This window comes from Furipterus horrens, unplaced genomic scaffold (assembly GCF_987537825.1).
Source record: "Furipterus horrens unplaced genomic scaffold, mFurHor1.1.pri manual_scaffold_19, whole genome shotgun sequence".
In the NCBI taxonomy this organism is placed as follows: Eukaryota; Metazoa; Chordata; class Mammalia; order Chiroptera; family Furipteridae; genus Furipterus; species Furipterus horrens.
In genome coordinates, this window is record NW_028327189.1 from 1,199,550 (window position 1) to 1,208,017 (window position 8,468).

The window sequence follows — 8,468 nt, forward strand, 5'->3', positions numbered from 1 at the left end:
GGTGGGGGCCTGTGTCTGGGGGTTGCCCTGAACACCGAGGATAGTGGGGAGGAGCTGCGTGGGGCTGGGGCCTGTGCCTGGAAGGCCAGGACCGCTGGGGCTCGGGAAGTCCGGATACCAAGGGCCCTAGGGGGTGGGGGGAGGCAGGCTGCTCCCAAGGCTGCTGGAGGCAGGGGTGGAGGTGCTGGGGATGCTCCTGGGGACCGCGGGTGGCTGGGGTCCCAAGGGAAGTCAGGGGGGGTGGAGGCAGGGCCATGGTGCCTGGGAGATAGGCTGGGGCTGCCTGTCCCTGGCCCCTGGGGGTGCCCAGACCCTACTGCTTTGGGCCTCCGCCCTGTGGCTGTGCCCCAGCGCTTGTGCCTGGGGAACTGTCCCTTCTGGACTGGGCAGGGAGCAGAGCTGGTTGGAAGGCAGCTAGACAGGCCACCTGCATTGTCTGGGTGTCTGGTGTCAGGCCCCTGGCTGGAGCCTGGCTTCCGGATGACTTGTCAGAACAGTAGGAAGGACTTGCATCAGGGAAGGTGGGGGAGGAGGAGGTCACAGGTCACTCCCAGCCCCAAGCCAGCCAAAGGCTCAGGCACTGTCCACGTGAATTTGGGGAAAATGAGCGACTCTTTGATCAGCCCCAAACGATTCATCCACTCAAACACCAGGCCGCCTCCTCTGAGACTCTCCCAGGTGCCGAAGGTGAGCTGTGTGCCTTCCCCAGCCAATTGCCTGCATCCTTCTGGGGAGTTAGGTGGGCTGTAGCCTGCCTCTCCCTGCCGCTGCACGGAGGGTGGGGAGCTGCCTCAGGGTCCTGGGTGCAGGTCACAGCTGACGGATGCTCAGGTGCTGACCTGTCCTGATAAGTTTTGTCAATCCAGTTCTTTTTCCTTTTAGTGTAGTCTGACGACTTAAAATCAAGAGCCATCTCAGGGGATGAGGACAGCCAAGGGCATGGTCAGGGTGGGGTGAGGCCCCCAGGAGCATAAAGGGAATGTTGTCTTGTAAAATGGACAATTTTCCTTTTTCTTTCTTTTCTATTTTTACATAGTGGTAAAGGCAAGTGAATATCTCAGGGTGACATTCCTGGTGGAACCAGGACTTCAGGTTGGGGGCGTGGGCTCAGGATGGAGCCAGAAATGCTACGGTTCTGACCCGCATCCTGGGTTTGCCCGGCTCCTGAGTGGTGAGTCTCCCGTAGCCATCATGGTCCGATTCACTGTGTGGGCGCCTGCCCTTCTTGTGGGCCGTGCTCCTTCTATCTAGAGAGCGGTGCTGTGGTTCCTCTACCTGGTGCTGCGTTTTCTTCTACAGGCCCTCTTTGACTCCACCGAACACCTGAGGGATGCCTCCATCAAGAGGCTGCAGCTGGAGAGACAGAAACTGCAGGAGCTGGAGCAGCAGCGGTGGGAGGAGCAGAAGCAGGGAGAGAAAGAAACTGGGGAGCAGCAGAGGGCTGAGGAGAGGTAGGCTGTGTGCATACACAGGGCTTGGGAGTCACCACCTGGCACTTGCCTGTGTGCATGTGTGTACAGGTGTGCACATCCATGCATGCATCTTTGCATGAGTGCACATCAGTGTGCAAGTGGGCCTGTCTCTGTGTACCTGTTTGCATTTGCATGTGGACCCACATGCACATGTGCCCCTGTGTGTATCCATATGCACATTCATGTGCTCTGTGCATGCTCGCATGCCACGGCAGCTTGGAACTTGCCACAAACTGCGCGTGCCTGGCCCCACCTCGAAACTCAGTCCCACTTGTGGCATGGCCTGTGTGGGTCCAGTGATCGTTCCGGCCCTCCAGATCATGTCGCTCACATGCCTCCTTGTGCTCTGGCTGTGTGTGTGCTTTGCATGTGGTTGAGGCTATGTTAAACAACACAAGTTAGAGACCTGATGACGTTGCCTGATTTTAATAAAATCGGTTCCAGTTGAGATACCTTTAAGGCGCCTGCCTCCCCTTCACTGCTGGTTAGACATCATGAGCCAAAGAAGGTCACAATTCCCCCCACTACATTTATTTAGTTATGTCGTTGTGAAAGTAACGTAACGGATGGGATTTCCTGAATTTTGGGAAACAAGGAGAAACCTTGCATATCCCATCCCTGCCACGGTACTTTTGGAGTTTTGAGCATTTTTGCGTGTGTTTGCATCTGCTCCACGTTGGCCAGAGTTCGGTCTCAGACGTGGGGTTTGGCCGGATAGGTTCCTGACCAGTCTTGTGGTTTCTCTCTCGGTGGAGCTGGCGTAACTGTGCCCCATGGCTGGTCCTTGTCCTTCTCTCCCGTCCTTGTCCAGGTCTGTTATGTAGGCATGAAGCCGTGTCTGCACTCAGCGATTTCCAGCTTTGCCTCAGAGCTCTGGCCCAGGCTTGTGGGCCTAGAGCCAGCTGTTCTCTTGGAGTGCACCCCACACCGTGGTCTGCAGAGGACAGGACAGGTGGTGAGTGAGGGTGAGGGCCTGGGTCAGTTCAGAGAGGCACTGACCAGCCCTTTGCCATTGCCACACAGAGCAGGACACTGGGAAGCATGGGTTGTGCTTTTGGCTAGGCAGCCATGCCCAGTGCACCATTAGGAGGGGAGGGGAAAGGCTGTATATGGAATAAAATGTCAGCTCTTGGGCACAGCCAGGCAAAGCCAAAGCAGGAAGCTCCATCAGAGACATCCTCCAACCTCCAGCCCACCGCAGCCTGTGTCTGGAGTGGGCTTGTTCTCAGGTGTCACCCGTGACCCGCAGACTGTGCTGCTTGTGTCCCAGCTTTCCCCTCAATTCAGAAAGTAGCTCTGGGGGTTGTGTAGCAAGCCAATTGCTTGACCTTGACAGGAGGAAGAAGTGGGTCAGGAAGAGGGGTGCACCATGGCCTTGAGGAGAGATGCAGCCTGCTGGGGTGGGGTTGAGGACAGAGCATCCGGGCAGTGGGGTGGGGCCCGTGCTGTGTCCCTGCGATGGTGGGAGGGGGCCTGTGTCTCCAGGAGCCAGCTGGGGCATGTGTGCGGGCTCAGGCAGAGGGCTGCGCTCGTGCCAGAAAGGCCCTCTCCCCGTCTCGGCCAGCGCCAGTGTGCCTCTGAGTCTGCTCCACATCTTCTCCGTCCCAGTCAAGCATGGAAAGGAGGGTGGCTCAGAGTTGATGAGGAACAGAGAGCAGCTGTGGCCACTACCTTGTTGGGCAGGACAAGTATGGGCTTGTTGTCGTGTTTATGGGGATGGCCACATGGAGTCCACAGGTGGCCACGGTGACCCACAGCTGTTGAGGCGTGTGGGGCCAGATGCCGAGTGTGGTGTGTGTGGCCCTCGAGGCCCCGCCCAGCTCCTCCCTGTCTGTCTCTGTGGATTCCCAGGTGTCCTGTGTGTTCTCCTTACCCTGTCCAGAGCTGCTCTGCCTTTGCCACTGCACCCCTCATCCCTCAGTAGTTTGATAACCTTAAAGCCAAGGAGTGGAGGAACAAGCTGCGTGAACACACCTGCAGTTCTTCCAGACTTTCCCTGGGGGCTTACTCAATCCTCTTTGCATTTGGGTCTGCGTTTCAGGGATTTCCTCAAAAGTGTCCTTAGGAGCTAGGTCGTTTTGGTGTGCTCTGGTGTTATTTAAAGAAGTGTCACCATCACACTGGGAGGTGTAGTTCATTTGTTTCATTCAGGAGGCAGCCAATCAAAGTTTCTCACATTGACGTTTCTACCCCCTTCCTCTCTCTAAAAGCAGTGAAAAACTGTCTTTGAGTGAAGATAGAAGTTGCCATCTCCAAGTATCACTTACATAAGTAGCCTCAGGATTTCCATGAGATGTGGGTTGCGTTGGCTCCTGCATAAGGGGTATGCTCCACAGCGAACTGTCCTTGGCTTTCTGTCATTGTGGGTTTGCATTTTTTTTTGTTTTTTGTTTTTTTTTAGGCTTTCATACATAAGGCATAGTACATGTGCGATCCCCTGTCTCGATATTTCCCCTGGTGGAATGCTCCCAGAATGTCCCTCAGACTGTGCCCAGTCAGGTTTCATTCCTCCTCTCAGCCTCAGAGTTCCCCAGGGGCAACACAGTGACTTGGAGCCCAGGGATGGGGACTTTGTTTCCACTGGGAGCCTCTGTAGCATCTGCTTGGTGTTTTGGAAGCACCTCTTTTCTCACGGGAAGCCTGTGTCTTTGCTCTGTGCTCTCCTGTTGGGTGGCCCTCCCGCTGCTGCTGGTGTGCTTTGTTGAACATGAAACTGGGAGCCTTTAACTCCATTGCTGCCTCTGTGCAGGGTTTCAGGCTCAGGTCGCATGCAGCAAGACTCCCAGGAGAGACCGTGAAACCCTCATCATGTCTGTCTGCTCCTTTTGGTTCCCTCGGCTCAACTGGAATGGGTCTGGGGATAAAGAGGTGAACACCTTCCCAACATTCAGTTCTCCCACTTGCTTAAATTAACATCTTTGTCAGTGCTGACTGTTCACCTGCCTCCCAGCCTCTGCCTAATGGTCTCACGTATTTGCACAGGAAGCAGAAGGAACTGGAAGAGATGAAGAGGTAGCAAAAGAGAGATCAATAACGGTGCAAGAAGAAGCAGAAGCAGAGGGACTGCAAGGCCTGCCAGAAAAAGTAGAAGCTGGAGGAGCGGAAGCTGCTGGTGGCCCAGTGCAGCCTGCAGCCCATCTGGCTGATTGCAGAGCTGCTGAGCGGTGCCAAGGAACGCAGCGGGGCCATCCTCATACGTCACTGCTAGACTCGCAGCAGGCTGGGTTGGAAGGAATAGGCTTCCCATGCAAGGTGATCCATCACCTGGTGTTGGTAGGGTTCCTGCGTCAACCCGGATTTCAGACTTAGGGACTCGTTTGAGTTCCGTGGTTCCAGCTGGAAGGCCTTGCATGGTCAGGACCAAGTGTCACCATTTTCCCTGGGGACAGGGAGTGGCAGGGTTCACAGAAGGTCACCTGGCTCCCAAAGCTCTCCACACCCGGGACATGCAGGCCAGGCCATCAGGTCACCAGGCCAGTAACCAAGGGTGTGAGGAGGAGGGCTGAGACTGGTCCTTGGGGAAACCAGGGTGCACCAGAGCCTGGAGAGCTGCATCCGTCCCCTACAGCTGTGGTCTGACAGGTGTTGTGCTGTTCTGAATGGACGACCCGTTAGTCCTGAGAGACTCCCCGTGCCTCCTGGAGACTTTTCTGGTTACTCCAGCAAGCTGGGCCCAGACTTGCAGACAGACATGTGCTCAGGCATCCGCATGCCTTGTGTAGTCCAACTCGGGGTGACCCCACAACTTGTAGCCTGATTACAAGTTGATAAGGCCCTGGAAGGGCAATGGCGGGAGCACTGCGCCATGTGGCAGCTTGGTTCTAATGTCACGGTAAATATTGAAGGCACAGACCCGGGCTACACCCAGCATGTCCCTGGGCAGCCCATGTTGGCGTTGCCTCAGCTTCCTGTCATGGAGACCATAAAGTGGCTCAGGGCTGCTTTCCTAAATTATTTTTACTTGGAATGTTTCAAGCAGATTTCAGGCTGCAAATTTGTTAAATTTTATAATGGTGTGCTTCACATGAAGTGCCGAAGTACTTAAAAATATCTGTCGTCTTTTGTTAGGAGAGGTAGTGTTAATTCCAGCTTGCTTTTTTTATGGTGAAATAAAATCTTTTCCAGTGAACTAGCATTTTGTATATTTCTTTGTTGGTTTTGCTGTAAGTCCTCTGGGCGCTGTTGTTGAGCTGAGGCCGCTTTAGTATATTCAAAACTTATAGAAAGCACTTGCTTTTCGTAGAGTCACTAATTTTCAACGATGCTTTTAATGGTCCGGTTATGAAATAACCTCCCAGAAGAGAATCCTGGGACATCAGAGTTGTTTGATAAAGTTTAGTGAATTCACTAAAGCAATCTTTTAAGAGACTAGAGAGCTGCTTTTAAAAAACTAGGTAAAACTTCTGGCCAAGATGAAGGCGTAGATAGACACACTGCATCTGCCTCCACAACTAAGAAGGAATACAACTACTCCAAAACTGGAGAAAACCAGAAGGCCTAGGAAATCGATCTGCATCAAAGTCCAACAAGCAAAGATATAAAGAAAAAATACTCACCTAGGCAGGTAGGAGGGGCAGAAAGGATGCGGTGCGGTGGTGGCAGATGAGAGGAACACAGGTACAGAGGAAAATTACTAAATATATGTCAATAACCTTAAAAGTAAATGGGTTAAATGCTCCAATTAAAAGACATACTATAACGAAATGGATAAGAAAACAAGACCCATATATTTGCTGTCTATAGTAAACACACCTCAAAACAAAAGATTTACACAGACTTAAAATAAAGGGATATAAAAAAGTACTCCATGCAAAAGGACATTAAAAAAAAAAAAAAAAAAAACCCGGGGATAGCAGTCCTCATATCAGACAAAATGGATTTTGAAGCAAGGGCAATGAAAAGAGCCAAGGAAGGACATTTCATAATACTTAAGGGAACAATCCATCAAGAGGATGTAGCACTGATAAACATATATGCACCCAAAATAGGAGAAGTTAAATACATAAAGAAAATACTAGAAGACCACAAGAAGGGTATTAACAGCAACACACTCATAGTTGGGGACTTTAACACTCCATTATCAACAACAGGAAGATCTTAGAAGCAAAGTAGCAGCAAGGATATACAGGCATTGAACAACACACTAAACCACATGGACTTAACTGATATATATAGAACTTTTCACTCCAAAGAAGCAAAATATATATTCTTTTCAAATGCACATGGACATTTTCAAGGATAGACCACATGGCAGGACATAAAACAAGCCTCAACAAATTCAAGAAAATTAAAATTATATCAAGCATCTTCTCAGATCACAATGTCCTGAAACCAGAAATCCACCACAAGGAAAAAACTCAAAGACATTCAAACTCATGGAGAATGAATAACATGCTGTTAAATAATGAATGGGCTAACAATGACATCAAAGAAAAATCAAGAAGTCTCTGTAAACTAATGATAATGAAAACACAAAAACCCAAAACCTATGGGACACGGCAAAAGCAGTCCTAAGAGAAAAGCTTGTAGCAATATAGGCAAATCTGAAAAGGAAATAAAAATCTCAAATAAAAAATCAAACCCTACAGCTACAAGAACTAAAACAACAGCAACAAACAAAGCCTAGGGCAGGAAGAAGGAAGGAAATCATCAAGATCAGAGCAGAATTGAATGACATAGAGACCAAAGAAACAATTCAAAAGATCAATGAAACTGGATCTTGTTCTTTAAAAAAATAAACAAAATCATCAAGCCTTTAGCCAGACTTACCAAGAAACAATAAAGAGAGAAGACCCAAATAAACAAAATCAGAAACGAAAAAGGAGATAGCACAACCGTTATCACAGAAATACAAAGGATTGTAAGAAATTACTACAAACAACTCTGGTAAGAAACTTGAAAACCTAGATGAAATAGACAAATTTCCAGAACATATAATCTTCCTAAATGGAATCAAGAAGAATCAGAAAGCCTGAACAGAACGACAACAAAGAGTGAAATTGAAACAGTAATCAAAAAACTCCCAGTGCACAAAAGCCCTAGACCGGATGGATTCACAGGCGAATTTTACAAAACATTTAGGGAAGAACTAACTCCTATCTTCCTCAAACTATTCCAAAAAATCCAACAAGTGGGAAGAATCCCAAACTCTTTCTAAGAAGCCAGTATTACCCTAATTCCAAAACCAGGTCAAGACAGAACTACAGGCCAATATCACTGATGAACATAGATGCTAAAATCCTCAAGAAAACATTGGGAAACAGGATCCGGCAATACATCAAAAGAGCATACACCACGATCAAGTGGGATTCATACCAGGGATCCAAGAATGGTTTAATATTTGCATATCAATAAATGTAACACATCACCTAAACAAACAAACAAATTAAGACAAAAATCACATGATCATAGGAATAGATGCAGAAAAAGCATTTGATAAAGTACAACACCCATTTGTGATGAAAACACTCTGCAAACTGGAAATAGAGAGGGCATATGTTAACACAATTAAGGCTATATATGAGAAACCTGAATCCAACATCATACTCAATGGACAAAAACTGAAAGCATTCCCCCTGAAATCAGGAACTAGAAAACGAGGTCCACTCTCTCCACTGCTATTCAACATAGTGTTGAAAGTTCTATCCTCAGCAATCAGAAAAGAAAAAGAAATAAAAGGCATCCAAATTGGGGAAGAAGAAGTAAAACTATCACTATTTGCAGACGACATGATAGTATACCTAGAAAACCCTATAAACTCCAGTAAAAGACTACTCGATATAATAAGTGAATTTGGCAAAATAGCAGGGTACAAAATAAATATACAGAAATCTAAGTTTTTTCTGTATACCAACAATAAAATATCAGAGACAGAAACAAAAGTTAAATACCATTTACTATAGCAACAAGAAAAAGGAAGTACCTACAAATAAACTTAACTAAAGAGATTAAAGACATACTCTGAAAATTAGGTATCATTGAAGAAAGAAATTAAGA

At 48.3% G+C, this 8,468-nt stretch overlaps 1 long non-coding RNA gene across 1 annotated transcript; it reads left to right on the forward strand.

Annotated features, from left to right (window-relative positions):
• Positions 1-263: 263 nt before the first annotated feature.
• LOC149990269 (uncharacterized) lies at positions 264-2,422 on the forward strand. The gene is made up of 4 exons (XR_016508874.1): positions 264-687; positions 1,037-1,171; positions 1,300-1,451; positions 2,284-2,422. It is a non-coding gene; the product is annotated as an uncharacterized LOC149990269 (long non-coding RNA).
• Positions 2,423-8,468: the final 6,046 nt, after the last annotated feature.